The 18,377-nt window shown below is 41.7% G+C and overlaps 1 pseudogene; it reads right to left on the reverse strand.

Annotated features, from left to right (window-relative positions):
• Window positions 1-7,068: 7,068 nt before the first annotated feature.
• LOC149462120 (uncharacterized) lies at window positions 7,069-10,055 on the reverse strand (annotated as a pseudogene).
• Window positions 10,056-18,377: the final 8,322 nt, after the last annotated feature.

Genomic DNA, 18,377 nt, shown 5'->3' on the forward strand with positions numbered 1-18,377 from the left:
TATAAAGTGAAATGAAATCCAACATTTTAAAGTTGTCTCCCTAGTAGGGCACAGACACTGAAATACAACTAGACACATGAGTTTTGTTTTTGTAACAAATTGGTTTTCGGACTAAAATTTGATTTTTGGAGATTTGGATGTACACAAATCTCTGAATCAACATGGTAATGAATGTAAACGAAGCAGAAAAAAGATTGTAATGAAATTAACAAATGCATTTGTTTCATTTATTTCATTCGGATGCCATCACATAATTGGATAGTAGTTTGGGCCCATGAAGAAATGAATTCAATTTTTTAGTTCCTTCATGAAGAAATGAATAAAATTTTTGAATTCCTTTGATAATTCGGATTCAAGTAAATTTGTGATAGAAATTAAATTTTTTATTGTGACAGTCAGGCAGTCCCACATTTAATGCAATTCTTAGGTTTGGAAAATTTGGGACTGCTGAATTTTGCATTATTTATTTTGTTGCGTCCAAAAATATTGCATCCAAACAGTTTTGCTAGATAAATAATCAATCCACCCGAAATATCAAATTAGAAAACTAAAATATAGCAATCTTCCGAAAAAATTGCTAAATTTTTAAAATCCAAATGGACCAACGAATATACTAAATGAATGCTGAATATAACAAACAAATCCCGAAAAAGAATCAGTTCAACTAGGCACAGACTGGCACAAAGAATAGGCCCGGGCATTTTAGACCAAATGCCAATTTTCCAGGGACCAGGAAGTGGGAAGTGGCGGGAGTTTGCAGGGGCAGCTGGAGACGGATTTTCATGGAGTGGGTCCTGTGGCCCTTTACAGTGAAGTCCCCTTTATAGCACAGTGTCCCTTTACATTTCAGTGCCCATAGCAATCACAGCCCCCATCACAGTGCCCTTTGCAGTCATGCCCCCCTCTTTTTTCTCTAATCATAGTGCCCCCCTGTCTATGACAGCCAGCTTCAGAAGCCCGGACTTACACTGGATCCCCAGGAAGATCAGCCCATATCAGTCTCCTAGCGATTCATAGACACTGCACACACGCACAGAAACTGGAGGACTGCTGTGCTCACACCTGGAGAAGATCCATCTCCATCACACAGCTCATTGTCTGTTCACTGACTGCTAGTGACAGATGCCAGCCCAGGCCTCCATCCCACCTCTATTACCTGTGTGGGACACACAAGACAGCCACCGGCCTCCTCTTCTCTATCCAGCACAAAGACAGCCTGTCATCAACCAGCTCATGCCGATTACACAGAAGGCATCATTGGAAGGGAGGGACGTCAATCTGGAGCTCCATGTGGTATGGCCCCACCTGCCTCACCTGTTGGGCCCCAAATTACATTATTGGAGGGGCAGGAGAGCCGGGAGAGGGGACACAGTCATGGCCATATAGCAGGAGGTGAGCAGCGACCACGGTCTGTGTTAGTCCTGTCTGGACCGCAGTCGCCGCTTACCTTCCACTGTGCAGCCTGGTCATCAACAGGCCACGGACCGCCCAGGCCTGACCTAAATGCCTGGTGTGCCCTATGGCTAGTCCGGGTCTGGGTTCAACATAATGAATATGATTAAACAAAACTCTTCAATGAATGAATGCTTTTGAAATAAAACACAAATTTCCGCTTTGCACATGTCTAAAAACAACCCTACAGAGGTATAACTCATCACCTATTCTTTCCAAATGTTTTAAAAATACTTGCCTTTACAGGTTTTTTTGGTGTATGTTGAATAGGATAATGCATTCTGCTTTAGGTGTTTCAGTAATTACTAATATCTGACGGACAGCTGGGGAAGCTGAAAATCACTGTAGTAGTTGGCTATGCAAGCAGATGCCCTACTGCACACTCACCGCAGAGGGTTGCTCACTCAGCTCAGCCACTGTTAATAGAAGATGGAGAGAAGGGCAGTGACTTCATGATCTCTGCCTGGTCCAATCAGAGAAAGTCATGTATCTATTGAAAGAACCCCCCCCCCAGGTTTCATAATTGGAAGTGGTGCCAAGTGAGCAACCCCCTGTGGTCACTGTGTAGAGGGGAAGCTGTTCGCATAGCACCTGAGCGAGACCTGGAAGATCAAGGCTATCACTATAATGCAGTAATTTCCAGTGTTCCCAATGACCCCGTATGAGATATGCACACTTACATTGTGCCAAGCTGGGCCAAGAATGCAATAGAAATTATTGCTGGAGTTCAGCTTTAAATCAGTCAAATTCAACTTCTGTAATGCAACTACTTTCCTTTCACCTTACATTATTATAGATCAGTCATAAGATAGGTTGCAGCAGTGGCAGAACTACCAGGGTTGCAAAGGTTGCACTTGTGGCCGGGCCCTGGCATTCTGCCTCTGTGGGGGAGGGGGGGGGGGGGCAAGAGCCCAGACTGTGGCTCACCTGCAGGGTTGCTGGCTGCAGAGCTTTCAGCTGAGAGTTTTTGCTCTCACACAGGCCAGGGTGAGCACTGACAGTCCCCCCCCTCTCCCTCCCTATCACAGATGGGAGAGAGAGCTGATGTGCTCCTTCTCCTTCCACCCCTCTCCTTCTGTGTCTGCCCCACCCACACTCCAATCCCTGGAAGTGCTGTGCTCACAAAAGTGGATGTGTATGCGGGAAATTTGAAGCCCAGCAGCCAGCAGATGCATAGTGGAAATGAAAGTTGCAGATTGCCAATATCCAATCCTGGGTGAGTGAGCTCATCTTCCATCCCATGTCTGTATGTAAAGTCTTCTTCCTTCCTCCCTTCTATCTCCTGCCTCCCAGTGAATAAACTAATGTAAGGGAGACTTAGATGTAAGGGGTACTCTGTGGACTCTGATGTAAGGGGGGCTTTCGTGAGCAGAGATCCCCTTAAATCAATGTTCATACAGCACCCCTTACATCAGAGTTCCCCTTTACATTAGAGTCCACAGAGCTCCCCCTTATAGTGTAAGTGGAAATTCTTCAGACTTGGATGTAAGGGGGGCTCTGCAGACTCGGATATAAGGGGGCTCTGTGGACTCTAATGTAAAGGAGAAGTCTGCAAACTCTGATGTAAGGGGGGACTCTGATGTAAGGGAGACTCTGCAAACTCTGATGTAGGGGAGAACTCTGATATAAGGGGGGCTCTGGGAATCCTGATTAAAGGGGAATGCAGGTAACTCTGATGTAAGTGGGGGCACCAGAGATCCCCTTATATCAGATTTCCCCTTTACACCAGAGTCTGCAGCATTCCCCTTTACAAGAGAGATCACTCCGTACATCAGAGTTCTCAGTGTTCCTCCTTAAATTTAAGTCCCCAGAGTTCTCCCTTACAGCAGAATCTGCAGAGTCCCCCCTTACAGTGTAATGGAATTTGTTGAGTTCAGATGTAAGGAGAGCTCTGCGAGTTCAGATGTAAGGGGAACTCTGTGGATTCAGATATAAAGGGAAACTCTGCAAATTCAGATGTAAAGCGGAACTATGTGGATTCAGATGTAAGGGGAAGCTCTGCAGATTCGGATGTAAAGGGGAACTCTGTGGATTCTGATGCAAGGGAGACTCTTGTGAATAAAACTATGTGATTAAAAATGTTATTTCATCACAAAATATATGTATAGTGTATACTAGAAAAAAAAGAAGAAAATTGCAGTGTGCCACTAAAGTGTTTGGCTTGAATAAAAGGTGGCAACCCTACCTAAGATGGCAGAAAGGTAGCCATTTAAAAGGTTCCCGCTGCCGGACCGTAATAAAGGACCAGGGAATGGAGAGAAGGGGGGGTTCATGGTTTCTTGCACCGGGGCCCTGAAGGTTCCAGTTACTCCTGAGTTGCAGATAGGTTGCTACATGTTGTTTCAATTTTAGGTCCTACCTGCCCTGATCTAATTGTCTCCACATCCCCATTTTCAGATGCATGCTTATGTCAATCCACCATCCTCAGCCATGTCCTTATTCCAGAGAAATTCAAGATATGTTCTGATAAAGAACTATGGGAAATTACTGCAGGTGAAATGACCCCACAGAAGATAGTTGAGTGGGGATGTAAACTAGCGCTGGCATCCAGTATGCACCAAGTTTAGGCTAGTTTAGGCTGGGGGGGCAGAGAAAGACAATGCACTTTATTTTCAAGTGCACCTACCCTTTAAATTGGGCATCATTAAATGCTGGATCCAGACAGATGCCTGAGAGTTCTGTCCTGCCCACCACTGCAGTTGTCTTCCTCGTGGAAGAGCACAAGATTGTAGGCAAGGCAGGTCTGATTAGAGGACAGGACTTTTCACATTAAAAAGCGAGTGTTGGTATCTAAGCTGCAGGGAAGTCCTAGCAATCATTCACCCGCCTTTGACATGAAAAGTTCCTCCCTCTATTCAGAACTACCATGCCTTCAACTCTGTGTGTACAGTAGGACAGTAAAAGGAATCAGGCAGTTGCTGTGATGTGAATGGGAGGACTGTGATATAAGGGTGTGGGGAGGAGAGGGACTATGATGTGAAGGGGACTGTGGTGTAAGGATGTAGGGACTGAAGGCACTGGTGTAAAATGGGGGGGCTGCAGTGTAACACTAGGTTTCCACCTATGCATTTGCTGCGGCTTACATTTGTCTGTGCACAGCAGCCCAGTTATTTGAATAGGCTGCTGTATCTGTTGGAAACACAGTAAATAGGTTTCTGTACCTTTTTAAAAATGCAGCTGCAGGAAAATCACAAGGTGATCTTGCCCCATGTGATTTCCCACACCTGAAAACACGGTCTGGCTGCAGTTGAGGATGCTGGAGTGGGTGCAATTTACACATAGTCCTGCACCCCCTACCACCCGCAACAGTGTGAACCTTGCTTGAAGGGGGGCTGTGATGTAAAGGGGGGGGATGTGACGTGAAGGGGTGTCTAGGAAAGATGAAAAGGGGGAGACTGTGATGTGAAAGGGGGACTGAGGACACTGATTTAAGGGCTCATTCACATTTGTGCAGAGATTTATTTTTCCTGCGCAAGAAAAAACATAGGCCACTGCAAGGACATTTGAAAACAATTGTTTTTTATGTGCCCTGTTCACACTGCAACAGTGTCCTGGGTGCTGAGCAATGCGGTGCAAAAAAATGCATACTGCATTTTTTGTCAACTTGCTGGAGCATATCAGAAGGCTCAGTGTACTGTCTGCTTCTATGCACTGCAGCTGAGCTGTGGTGCATAAAAATTAATGAAATGTAAATTTGACAGTTCAATAAAGTTGAAACAAAAAAAATGGAACAGTGCGATGCTCTTAAATGTGCATTGCACTGCCACTTCCTAGGCCTAACACTAAGGGCTCATGTACACTGCAGCTGGTAAACTCACGTTTAGGAGCTTTTCTGCATTTATTTTCAGCTGCCCCTGAACTCACCCTAATATTTTCCTATGTGTCCATGTACAGATCTTCATTTACAGTCTTTACAGGCAGTTGAGTTTACAGTCGTTTTTTTGAATGCAGAAAATTTGCGTTCAGCAGTAGATTTTATCAGCGTTTCAAACGCCAAACTCTTGTAAACGTGGCTAAACACGGCTAACCGCATTTATAAGCGTTTGCGTTTGAAATTTTTTTTAACTCTTCCATTTTCAGATGCAGTCCAGAGCCTTTTTTCATCATGAAAAATGCATGCAAAGCTTTTTCCTTGTACTCAGAGGGACCTGGTACACCATACTTTGAGGTTTTGCATGAAAGAAAATATGTTAGACATTGCTGCAATAATTTCTGCAGAAATGAGCTGGAACACATCCAAATACCACAAAAAAACACTTTTAAATGCAAATGCGCATAAACGCAGTATGCAAACGCTGCTAAACAACCGTTTTTTGACCTACGTTTTCCAGCAGTCAGTTTCCATCGTTCAGAAGTGCCCCATGTACATGGGGCCTAACAGGTGCCCTCACATTAGAACCCTGCATTTTCCTATGAGGGTCAAAGTAATCGCTAAAAGGCGGGGGGACTGTGAGGTGTACAGGAGGATCTGATGTGAAGAATCTGAATCCTTGCACAAACATGAGACTCAGACCTCCGCTGGAAGAAAATTTTACTGACCGCACCTTCGTGAATTTTAATTCAGTACCTCTGCTTTAAAAAATACATTTTATTTAAGAAAAAAAAAGACAAGAATACTGCTGTTTTTGTAAGGCAAGAGTGTCAGGAAACATTCACCTGAAATGTATTTATATCATCCATAATGCAGTTGTGTTTATCGGTCAAATGCTATTTTGGTTTCGCACTCCCAGTATGAGAGTAAACAGTCCCTCCTGGGAAACAGTACTGCTAAGGTAATTGTTGTATGTAAAGGACAAATATCTTGCTTCCTCTTCCTTGCCACAAGGTTAACAGATGGCTGCAGGTCATCAGGGACATGCAGATCTACTTGCTTTTATACCTACATTTCACTTAATTTCTAAATTGTTCTGGTTTCCTGGAGGAAATTACATTTAAAACACACATTTGTTGATGAGTCCTGCAGAGACATGATCAAGTGCCTCATCATTTACATCACAAACTGAGTAATATTCTATGGTATTGCATCATAGAAGAGTGTATGCATTCTTCAAATGTGTTCATTTTAGAAATGCAAGTAGACATTTTGATTTAATTGTTGCTTGGTTGCAATGCGGTACTGAAACTAACGTGGAAGCACTTGTTTGGAATTTCACATTTCCTAGGGGTTGGGGGAGTAGGAATGAATAGAAAGAAAAACAGAAGGAAAGAAAAATGGCAAGGAAAAGGAAAAAAAAAAAAAAGAGACAGAGAGAGAGGCAAGGAGAAAGTGGTAGGAAGAGAGAAGAGATGGGAGAAAGAAAGAAAGAAAGAAAGAGAAAAAGAACGAGAGATGAAGAGAGTGATGGAGGAAGAGAGATAAGGAAAGAGAGGGAGAAAAATAGAGACATCCAGACTGAGAGGTGGAAGAAAGTGAGCAGGGAATAGAGAGAGATGGAGAGGAGAATGAGGCAGAGGAAGAGAGCGAGAAAAAAGACTGATATCTCGGTTTGGAGTAGGGGGTCCTATACATGGCTCGAATTTTTGGGTGATTTTTTTTTTTGGACAACTGCTGCTGAGTCAAAAAAAAAAATTGAGCCAGATCTTGAAATGCAGCTCTCAGGAAATGTGTTCCACTTTTCATTTGGTACTTTTCCTTAATCTCTGGATCCTGTTGGAACATCTTATTTTCCTTTGTGGTTGCATGGGGACACCTTCAGGTTCTTTGATTTTTGAGGTTATTGCTTGGCTGCTGGTTGTACTGCTCGCACCAGCTTGTGTGACCCATACAGACGCATGAAAGATGCCAATTATAACTTTCTCTATATAGCACTGCTCTGTCATCAGATATTTATCAAACACACCTGTCAACATCAGAATACTCTTGCATTGTCCACATCTCGCATACTTGATGGGTGACCTGGCTTGTTACATTTAGTAGTCTGAACCTGTCATGATATCTCCTTATGTCATTTACCATGTAGTAAATGTTCGGCCCCAATGATGATAAAAAGAATGTGCCCTATGTAGAACCTTCTTTCAGCAAGGTTATTCTTGCTCAAAATATACCTTGAACCACAGTTCTTAATTTTCTGTCAAAGTAAACCCCACTGCTTGGTGTGTCAATGCCTTGCTGTGTGTTCGGAAGTGATGTGTCAGTGGTGCACTCTCTTCTCCCATTCATACACAGTCACATTCTTGACCACCCTTGGTTTCTCCAGATGTTGAAGCACCAGCACATCTTTCAGGTAGTAGAGAATATCAAATTTAAAACTCCAATCTCTGATTGCTTTGGGCTTTATCAATAGCTTCAAGGGCTAAGTTCACCTTTTGGAACATATTACATGTTACATCTGTATTTAGGATGTAACATGTATCATGGTCTAGTTCCCCTAGACTCTCCTTTATTGCTCCCTCAGTATGACAGCAGGCAGGGGTTCCTCTTTCTGCACCCGCTGTCACATTTTGAAAACAGCGCTGCTGTGACATTTTCACAGGAAACTGTGAATGAAGAAACTAGAAGTCCTGGTGCGGTAGTTTAAATGAACTCTGAGCACACCGATCAGCCCACTCATAGTTCATTCACACTAGCTACAGCTCTGAACAGGACTGCCTGTACAGAGGTATGGGCACAGAGCTGTAAGCAGTGTGTGCAGGAGGCTGACATTGTACCTACGATCTGCTGATTGGGAATGCAATACTTTACAGGTCCCGGATTTAAAAATATTAAAAGCACTGTTTTTTACCTGCAAAAATATGTACATTTAATACTTTTTATTTAAAATTAAACTTAGCCTCCAAAAACTCCTTTGCCACCACCAGCAGCCTGTGGCATTTGATGGGAGTTCTGGAGGTACTCATCAAGGTTTCAAACCTTATACCGACGACGTAACAGGATATGCTTTTCGCTGTTCTTTTCCATATATCATCAATGGCTTGCACAAAAAATGAACAGTATTGATAAAGTTGAGGATCTTTCACAGGTAGGTTTGTACCATTCAATTGATATGTCAGAAAGCATTGCATGTGCGTGAAATAGTTGCTTCTCATCTGGCTTTTTAGGAAGAATTTTAGGGTATTAATAAATTGGTTAACCTTTTTAATGTCCTTTACAAAATTTAAGATTAAACATCTAGATCAGTGGTTCTTAACCTGGGTTCGATCGAACCCCAGGGGTTCGGTGAGTCAGTCTCGCGGGTTCGGCGGAGGTGAAGACCCACACCCGACTCATATGATTCGTGATGACATGCCCCGCTTGTCCATCATTGGCTGCAGGTGGTCACGCAACATCGCTTAGCCCAGTGGTCGGCAAGCCGCGGCTCGCGAGCCACATGCGGCTCTTTACACGCTTTAATGCGGCTCTTGTGTGCCGGGCGCCCGCTCCCCTCCCTCCTCTCGGGCGGCAGGGACTCTGCAGCGTGATCCAAAAAAAAAAACAGCCAGGGCAGCGCGCTCAAATGCAATGATTGGCCAGTCTCGCTGCCACTCACATCCTGATAGCCAGTGATTGGCTGTCAGGATGTGTGTAGGCGGGGCAGCGTGACGAACGTGAGAGGAGCTAGTCTCCTCTCACAGTCCGCCCTGAAGACCGGAACGGCGCGGGAAAACGGCGAGAGGAACGCGCGGAGCAAAGGTAAGTGAATTGACACAGGGGGGACTTGGCTTACTACTTGCTACTTACTTACTACTACTATATAAAGGATGAATTACTATAGGGGGGATGAATTACTATATGGGGGATGAATTACTATATGGGGGATGAATTACTATGGGGGATGAATTACTATGGGGGATGAATTACTATAGGGGGGATGAATTACTATGGGGGATGAATTACTATATGGGGGATGAATTACTATATGGGGGATGAATTACTATGGGGGATGAATTACTATATGGGGGATGAATTACTATAGGGGGGATGAATTACTATGGGGGATGAATTACTATAGGGGGGATGAATTACTATATGGGGGATGAATTACTATGGGGGATGAATTACTATAAAACAGTGGTTCTTAACCTGGGTTCGATCGAACCCCAGGGGTTCAGTGAGTCAGTCTCGCGGGTTCGGCAGAGGTGAAGACCCACACCCGACTCATATGATTCGTGCAGTAAATATTCATTATTATGTTTTTGTGTGAAAATCATGTTTTAATGGTTTTGTTCTTTGTTCTTAACGGTTTTGTTCATTTTGTGCACCTATGTATAAATATATACCTATGTTTTGAATTTTAAAAATCATATTTTATTTTTCCAATTAAGAAGGGTTCGGTGAATGCGCATATGAAACTGGTGGGGTTCAGTACCTCCAACAAGGTTAAGAACCACTGATCTAGATTAATGAAATGTAAAAATTGGACTATATCCTCTACCTCCTGTTTAAACTTCTCATTTCCAAAACTGTCCCGTAAATATGATGTGAAATGCTTTTGTACAGTCCAGCTTTTCTCATTTTTAACCTTGTCTGCATGGTGAATACACGAAAAATTATCATCTTCTGGTATATAATCTGCTTTTTCCCTTTCTTCTTCTTGCTCTTTGTTCTCCATAGTGGGCAATTCGTAAGAGTCTTGAGAGGCAGCGGAAGCTTCTTCAGACACACATGGTGAATCCACTGCAGGCATTGATGGAGCCGGTTCTTCAGCCAATACCAAACTCTTTATATGTGTAGCGCCCACTAGATGGGGCTAGTGTAAGGTAACTTTCTTTTGGATCATGGTAGTGAGTGACCCTGAATTACTGTGGGTTCATTGTGAGGTCAGGCTGGATGACTCAGCAGGTTGGGACTCCATCTGGTTCTGGAAGTCCATTGAAGCTTCCAGAAGCCTGTAGGCGGAAGGGTGGAGACCTCAATCTGCATTATCATGGGAGGTTGACCAGTCCCAAGCTAAGAGGCCCTGGTAGGGTGGTAGACTAGCTCATAAATATGAGAGAGCCATGCTAGCAGGGGGAGTAGGGTGGAAGATGGATTTCTGAGAGGTATTACTGTGTGGCCTGGGAGGGAGCTCCAGAGGAAGGTGATTCTTCTTCCAGGCTGGAGGCAGTAAGCTGAGGAGAATCTGAAAGAGGGAGCTCCACTGCCCTGCCATCCACCAGGGAAGGACAGCCTGCAATGCTTGGACAGGAACCAGCCCAGCTAGAAGGCCTAAAAGCAGTTCTATCCACAGCTGCAGGACAAGGACAGTGTGAGTACCTCTACACCCCTAGAGGCTAGAAGGTAGAGGTCTGCTGGATGCATGTTCTGGCTATAGACATTTCATAGCTTACCCAATCCCTTGTCCTGGAATCAGATACCATATCCAGGTGGGCTGGTATTCTGTGCACCAAGGGGACCAAGAGCTCCTGCGCATTGTCACATTACTAGAAATTCACTCAGGGGACCACCAAGCTCCTCGAAGGGGATTACTTTACTAAGGATTGCAATAGTTCCAGTCAAGTATCTGTAATTTTTTTGTGTTGTAGAGCAGGAAACATCCTCATTCTGCTATTTCTTCAATCAAATTGGGCATCCCATAGCCCCTTTATCCTATCCAAGTTCTTAACCCTTAATAAAAACAACTAAAAAAACCCAAGTCCATGGACTGTTTACTGACTTTGGATGTGTAAGTGTGGAAAATGTGTGTTGTCTGGCTGTGCAGTGCGTAGGGGAACCCAAACCAAATCCAGCGGTCCTTACAAACTTAGTGCTACATAGGGACCAGCAGATAAAAGTCTACATTTGAATACAGTGCTGATGTTGTGGATTCCATTACAGACATTGACTGCCCTAGATCATCATAATTAGGCACAGACAGTGTAAGTGATGTATTTTCCTGAGGTCTTGTAGTTGCCATTGAATGTTTTCTTTGGATCCTCAGTAAGCTAGGTTTTTCTTTATAATTAGTCTGCATTTTCCAAAAGGTATAAGGAGGCTTTCATTTTTTTCAGGAATGATATATTTTTTTGATTTGCTTGTAACTGAGAACACACTGTTGTATTTCAGGAGGTTTTTTTTTCTAATGCTAGCAAAGGCTGCTTTGATTTCCCCAGCAGAGGCATAGATTCACTCAAGCCCTTCAAAGATGTGTGAGGATGATTTCGACTTTAAAGCAGATTGGACACAAGTGGAGTTCTTTTTACCCTCTTTACTGCCTCAAGATGTCAGTCTCTCAGGGGAAAAACGTTCAGTTGACTTTTGTTAAAGAAGCCTGGTGAAAAATTGTTGGCTGAGCAGTGCTTGCAGCCATATAGCTACAGACACTGTTCATGGATTCTGAAAGCCGCAGGTGCTGGTGCACTCAATTGTTAGACAGAAATAACAAAACACTCCCAATAGTATGTTAACAGGCCAAAAGGTAACAGGTAAGATAATTTGATTATTAGGACGTCTTACAAGGTGATAGTGCTGTTGTGCAAGTTCATTGCAGAACATACAAGGTTGCCACAGTTAAAGCATATCTAGATACAAAATCAAAAAGATAATGTATTACAGCTTACCAGTCCTTAGATTAGATGTATGCAGGGGCGGACTGACCATTTGGAAACTCGGGCACTGCCCGAGGGCCCGGGGTCAGTAGGGGGCCCCATGAGATGCCCCTGGTACCTTTTTCATAGGCTTTTTTGAGTTTGGGCATGGACACAGGGGACCCATGATCCCCTATTGCCCGGGGGCCCCATGAGTTGTCAGTCCGCCCCTGGATGGATGCATTAGTTTTTTTAAGGCTCCCCCCCTTTATTTTCATCTAATGATTCTGAGAATAACACTCCACACTCACATCACTGTATTTGTGAAGGGAGCTATAGTTTTTACCCAGGATGAACTTCAAACATCTTATTCTCTTCATTATCTTTACATAGAGGGTTAGTAGTTTACAGAAGTAAGATATCTCTGGACAGAAATAGGGTTGTCACCCAGGCTGGACTTCCAACATGTTTTCATCTCTTCATTCCCTTTAGAGAGGGGCTGGAGGAATGTAGTGTACAGAGGGAAGATAACTTTGTTTGTGCTTTCAGTTAATCTCACAGAAAGTGACAAGGACACAGCATTTCTGGGAAGTACGTGTATTTTTTGTACGTGCTCGAGTTGTTCTGAGCCTGAAAAATAATGCTGCCACAACATCCAAGGATTGGCAACCTGCAATGTATTACATTTTTGTTTTTGGGTCTAGATATGAAGGAAGTACAATGTAGAAAAATACAAGTTGATATGTAATAAAACAGGGTTGACTCAGAAACATGAAAAACTGTGTTATTGATAGTGGCGTGCCATATTGTAATTTTGATTTTGCTCATGGTTTTACTTTAACAGAGTCTTAGAAATAACCATAAAATGTCTATTTGTTGGTCTGAGAAATTTACATACAGTATAATTTTGGGGTAGAGAGTAAAGTAAGCTTAAAATTATCTGGGAACTATAGTAAGTAGATAACCAAGCATTCTGTTCCTGGGTAATGAAACCTCACGGTAGTGTATTGGGGGTGCTGACTTAAAATATTATCCAAACCAGAGGAGCTCACTTAAAGTATTATCTAAACCCAGGAGTAAACATTTTATATATTGTGTTTTACCAATCCTAATATGTGGTGATTGAATGAATTGCATTTTCTAAAAGTATAGAAAAATTCCTGCTGATCCTGATGGAATTCTTATAAGTTTCTCTTCGCTTAACTGAAATCTTAAACAACTTTATCTCTCTTGCCAGCTATCTTCGGTGAGCTGAAAATAACTTCCCTCTATGTATGAAGAGGAGGAGGAGAAGTATTTATAGTCCAAATCAGGAGAGTAACTTATGGTAATGATGATGCTCCTCCATAGATACAGTGCAGTGAGTGAGCATTGTCTCCTTTAAAAATTGAAGAGCCACCACATATTAGGACTGATAAGAAGCAATATATTAAATGTTTGTTTTTAGGTTTAGGTACTCTTTTAAAGTGGAATTCCAGTCATAATCTAACTAAGGCTAAACCTATTCACATCCCCATTCTAAACCTATTCTATCTAACTCTGTAAAGAAAAGATTGCTATACTTACCTATTTATTTATTTATAACAGGTACTTATATAGCGCCATCAATTTACACAGCGTTTTACATATATATTGTACATTCACGTAATTCTGAAGCCACTTTGGTCCAGTCTCCAGTGGCTGCTTCTGTGTGCAGGAGAGAAAACTTACAATGGTTGGAAATGCCTGGGAGATGATGGCACCCATATAATTGCTATGGGGCATCTGTTATTGGCTGTTCCTCCTCTACACAGAAACTGCCACTGAACGCTGACCTGGGACAAGACTGGAGTAGCTTCAACATTGGTAAGTATACATATATTTTCTTCACAGGGTTAGATATAACAAGAATTGGAATGAGAGTAGGTTTACCCTTAGTTAGATTAGGAGTGGAATTCCACTTTAAGGTCAATCTGCAAACTGATATTGGTACCAAAATGTAGCGCTGCTGCAGTTCCCAAAGAACTCCAGATTAGGGCCACATAAGCTAGAGTAGTAGATCTCAATCGCCGGGCCGCAACCTACCTCTTGCTGGGACATGGCTTCAGAGCCAGGCTGGGCACGGGAGCAGAAGTACCTGGTGCCCCCTGTAGTTGGTTCCAGCTGCCCACTTGCTGTGAGTAATAACATCTGAAAATATTGAAACAGCTGTGGTCCCACAGTTCACTGAGTGCAATGTGAAACCACAGCGTGAAATTATACACTTTGAACTTCCAGCCAATCAGCAAAATTTGTCACATGACAGTATTAGATATTCCTGATTGGCTGCAGCTCCAAGGTGTCTGATTGGTTACACAATGTGATTACACTTTATATTCAGTGACCTGTGGGACCACAGTTGTTTCAGTTATTAATGCATATGTGAGTACAGGACCTGCAAATAAGGCTAGCATCATAAGATGTTCCATTTGGATTTAAAACACCATTCATATTTGCAATGAAATAATTGAAAATACATATGTTCTGTATGCCTGGGCTGGTGGCGTAGTTTCAGCCGCAGCATCCAGCTAAGCTAACTTCCACCTATAATATTCCAACATCTACATATAATCAAATTACCCCGTGGTTTTGTATATCTTCTCATATACAATATAAATGCAATTAAAAAACATAAATAAATAATGCTTTCACGATCAATAGTCTCATTAATTTTCATAGTCCTTCATAGCCACCTTGTGAGCCATCAATATGTGAATATTCCATCTATAAACTCAAATCTTCTCTAAATATTGTGCACCACCACCAATACACCCAATGTGCTCAACTGGAGCCTTTGACCTCACATATACAATGTTTGGTCAAATAACGCTTGTGTTCCTTAAAATGGACTTAGTAGAGGAGTATGCGAGAATCTGACAGCGCAGGATCATGCAAGGTAAGTACAGCAAAATTGGGGGGTGGGGGTGCAGGGCCCAGTGTTATGTCACCTTACAGATTTTCTGTAAAGGTGAACTTACACTTTATGGTAGGCTCAGTAAGGTAGACCATACATTAGTCACTATTTTTTCGTTCAACCAGCAGGTTGAACCAAAACAATTATTTGATTCCAACATCCAGACATTTGACACTGCCCTGCTAACCAACTGTACTCTGCCCCTCTGATTCCTGTTCCTGTGCACTATCCTGCTGACCTCCCATAATCTGCCCCCCTGTGCTTAGCTGGACACTGATAGAAGTCACAGGACTGCTCTAACTGCTGATGAGAAAAGGTATTTAGCAGTTTATGTTACTAAAATAATTGCATTTCCATGTTCTGTGTACTGTGCGAGACCAGATATAGTGAATGCAGAGTCTGGGGTTTAGTAACACTTTAAAGTGGATTAAACCCATAAACAAAAATTTACTATATTACAGATTACAAATCTGTAAAAGTGATGACTGCATTCTTTTTTACTTTTTTGGCCTTTTTCCCTTTATTTTTTGGCTTCATGTATTAGGGTGACTCCACTCTGGATGAATGAGCAATGGACACATCTTTGAATAGCAACATTGTCAATCTGGGGAGAATGTATTGTTATATGCACTAGCAGATTTAGATAAACTTTAGTAAGAAATTGAAGCTGAACTCCAGCTAATAAGCATTTACAGCAAGTTATTCCCCCTTTGTGATGAAGGTTTTACAAATGAATAAAAGCTGAACATTATAAGCACCCCTTTCAGTGGTAAATTGTTTGTCTCAACCCTTTAACTGTCACTTTTTTTGGACAGCTGGTCTGTTAAAAGAAGTTAAAAAATAACAAATTTACTGACAAGATCAACAGGTAACAATAAAGGGAAAAAAGGCTAAAAGAAATTGAAAGCATCTACCACAGCTAAGAATTGGAAAGATGCACTATAATACATTTTTGTTTTTTGTAATTAATACCATTTGAAATACTTTTTAGCATTTCAATTACCATAATTCATATATTTGACTGATTATTCCCTTTTTAATACATTTCACATACATATTTTGCATTTTCACACTTTTTCTGTAGGAGTATGAATTTTTTTTTCACTGTTGGGGCATGGACGTTTTTGGAAGTATTGAGGTTGAGAAGCACTTACCTAGAGCAAGCACACTAGCTCTGTAGGATCTCATAAGAAAGTTTATTGAGACTCATGCTCATATGCTCCCTTGGTAATGTAACCTGATTAAAGCATCCACAACTTTAGAGGTCAGATTTGCTTTAAAATACCATATAACATTAGAGATAAGAAATGCCAACTGTAGCATTAAAAAAAAAATCAGAAATATGATACTGATTACTGTTTTCCACTATACGCTGAATTCTGCTAAAGCTCTGGAAGGGAAAAACAACATATATGCTGCCAACTGAAACTATAAAAAGGTGAGCTTCGTTCCCTTGCAAAGACAGCAAATTACCTCTGTAAAAGATAATTTTGTCTCAGTTCTTGTACAACACTCACCGTTTTCCCTAAATGCTGCCTAGGTTCAGAAAATAATACATTTGCATAATAATGCAATTGGAGCATAGAAGGGACACTTATTCAAAACGAATTGGATGGCAGTGTTACAAAATGATGCCTTCATTGAGAAGCATGCAGACAAGGACAATTACGGCTCATTTGCCCCAACAGAAAAAATATATTTTCACCCGTGTATTACATGTGCATTCATTTCAGAGATCTCTCATTGTAAATTTGAGTTTACAGTTATAGAAATAGGAGGAAAAGAAAGCAGACAACACTTTAAACACTAGTACTGTAAACAATTAAATCAGTAGATTTAATAGCACATTATTGTTTTAAAAATAGACGGTTTTAAAATCAATAAGTATATTACATTGGGACATGACAACCTCAAAAATGCTGCTTCTGTACCCATCTCTTGCAATATTTTATGCCGACAGAGAGTTTTTCATATGCAGAGCTAAGAAACGGTATTTCATCATGGGAGTTGTGCGCTTTTTTTTCTCCTAATTCACAGCTGTTCAGTTAGGGCAAACCGACCAGGAGGTGCAAGACACATTTGTGGGCAGAGCAAATGCTCCAGGTCTTTGGTAGAAACATTTTAAAGGGTGTCAGTCAATCCCATTTCCATATCATATATTTTTTTATGCAAGTCTTGCAGGGAAAATAACAGTCTAGATTTAATTTCTCCCTCCCCAGCCCAACACTCTACTCAGTCAAAGAAAATATTCAATACTTTCAGGTATGGAAAAGGATGTGACTCACTGTCCTTCAGAACACATACAACTTGATGCTTTCATTAATATTTGATATAGAGTAGATGGGTTATCCAAAATTAGAAAAAAATACTTTAGTGACGTTAGACTTTCATTATAGACAGAGTAACATGGTGAGTGACTACTGCAATCAAAAAAGACAGATAGCCTTACGTGATGTTATTGCAGCAATCTCCCCCACTGTGCTATTATGTTCTGACAGGGGGACTGCCTCCCTGCCAGGACACATTGAGGGAGTAAGCAGTTGGTACCTATATAAAGATAGGGGGTGCCACACCAAGCTCCTTTCAGTTCTCTTCCCCTAGTTGGTACCTGTCTAATTTAAACCTTAGATATCAATTGTCTATTGTAGTCTTTGCTATTAACATGTGTGGATTTTGAAGGCCATCAGAATAGGCTGTGGATCCCTATGGCAAGGGATTTAAAAAGATTTCCAGATTATTTGAAAGCAATCATTCCACTGTAAAAAATAAAACTCTTCAAATGGCATGGAATTCATATTACTGCTAGTTCGCCTACGGTTGGCCCAAGACATGACTCTTTGATATTAAAAGAAGTCTCTATAAACCCCAAAACATTCAGAGCAGGATCTGTGTTTAACTCAGTTCCAGTCATTGACGTCACTTCCGCCTTTGGCTGCGTTCCAGACCGACCCGGAAGACCTGGGAGCCTCCAGAACAGCCTGCAAGCCGGCTCTTGGCCACCACCATTGCTGTCTGGAACGTTTAATGATGGCCATCCTCTTGTCACCAATGCCTAAAGATAACCCAACCTTTGTGAATGATATTGTTTTTATTCATTAAACTGGTTTTCAAACTACTACACCCAGATGGCGCTTGTTTTTCTCTCCGCTTTGATTTTCTGATAGAACCATCTCCTGCTGTAACAACAAGCTGCCTTATAGTGGACAATAGAGACTTTACAATGTCATGGACTTCATTGTCTTTTAAAATATCCTTGTTTGTTGATACCTAGTAGCACTCAATTGTTTCCATTCTATCATAGAAACGAAAGCTGAAAAATGGCCTTTAGTGAAGGGGTATATAAAGGCTAGTAGTCAAGTGGTTACCTACTAAAGTAAAAAAAAGAGTCTATTTAAGGGGTTTTCAGATGTTTCTCTTGTAAGTGTGACTAAGCAAGTGTTCTTTTTACCTATTAGAGGATAAATGCAAATTTTAAAGTAGACAGCTTGCAGGGTAGGGGTCACAATGTTCGCTGCTTGGCAGTTGGAGAGGGATATACCAGTTGCAGAAAGAGAAATTTCTCTATTTTTAC

Source organism: Staurois parvus, unplaced genomic scaffold (assembly GCF_062004578.1).
Source record: "Staurois parvus isolate SC_StPar_1 unplaced genomic scaffold, SC_StPar_1.0 ptg000186l, whole genome shotgun sequence".
Lineage (NCBI taxonomy): Eukaryota > Metazoa > Chordata > Amphibia > Anura > Ranidae > Staurois > Staurois parvus.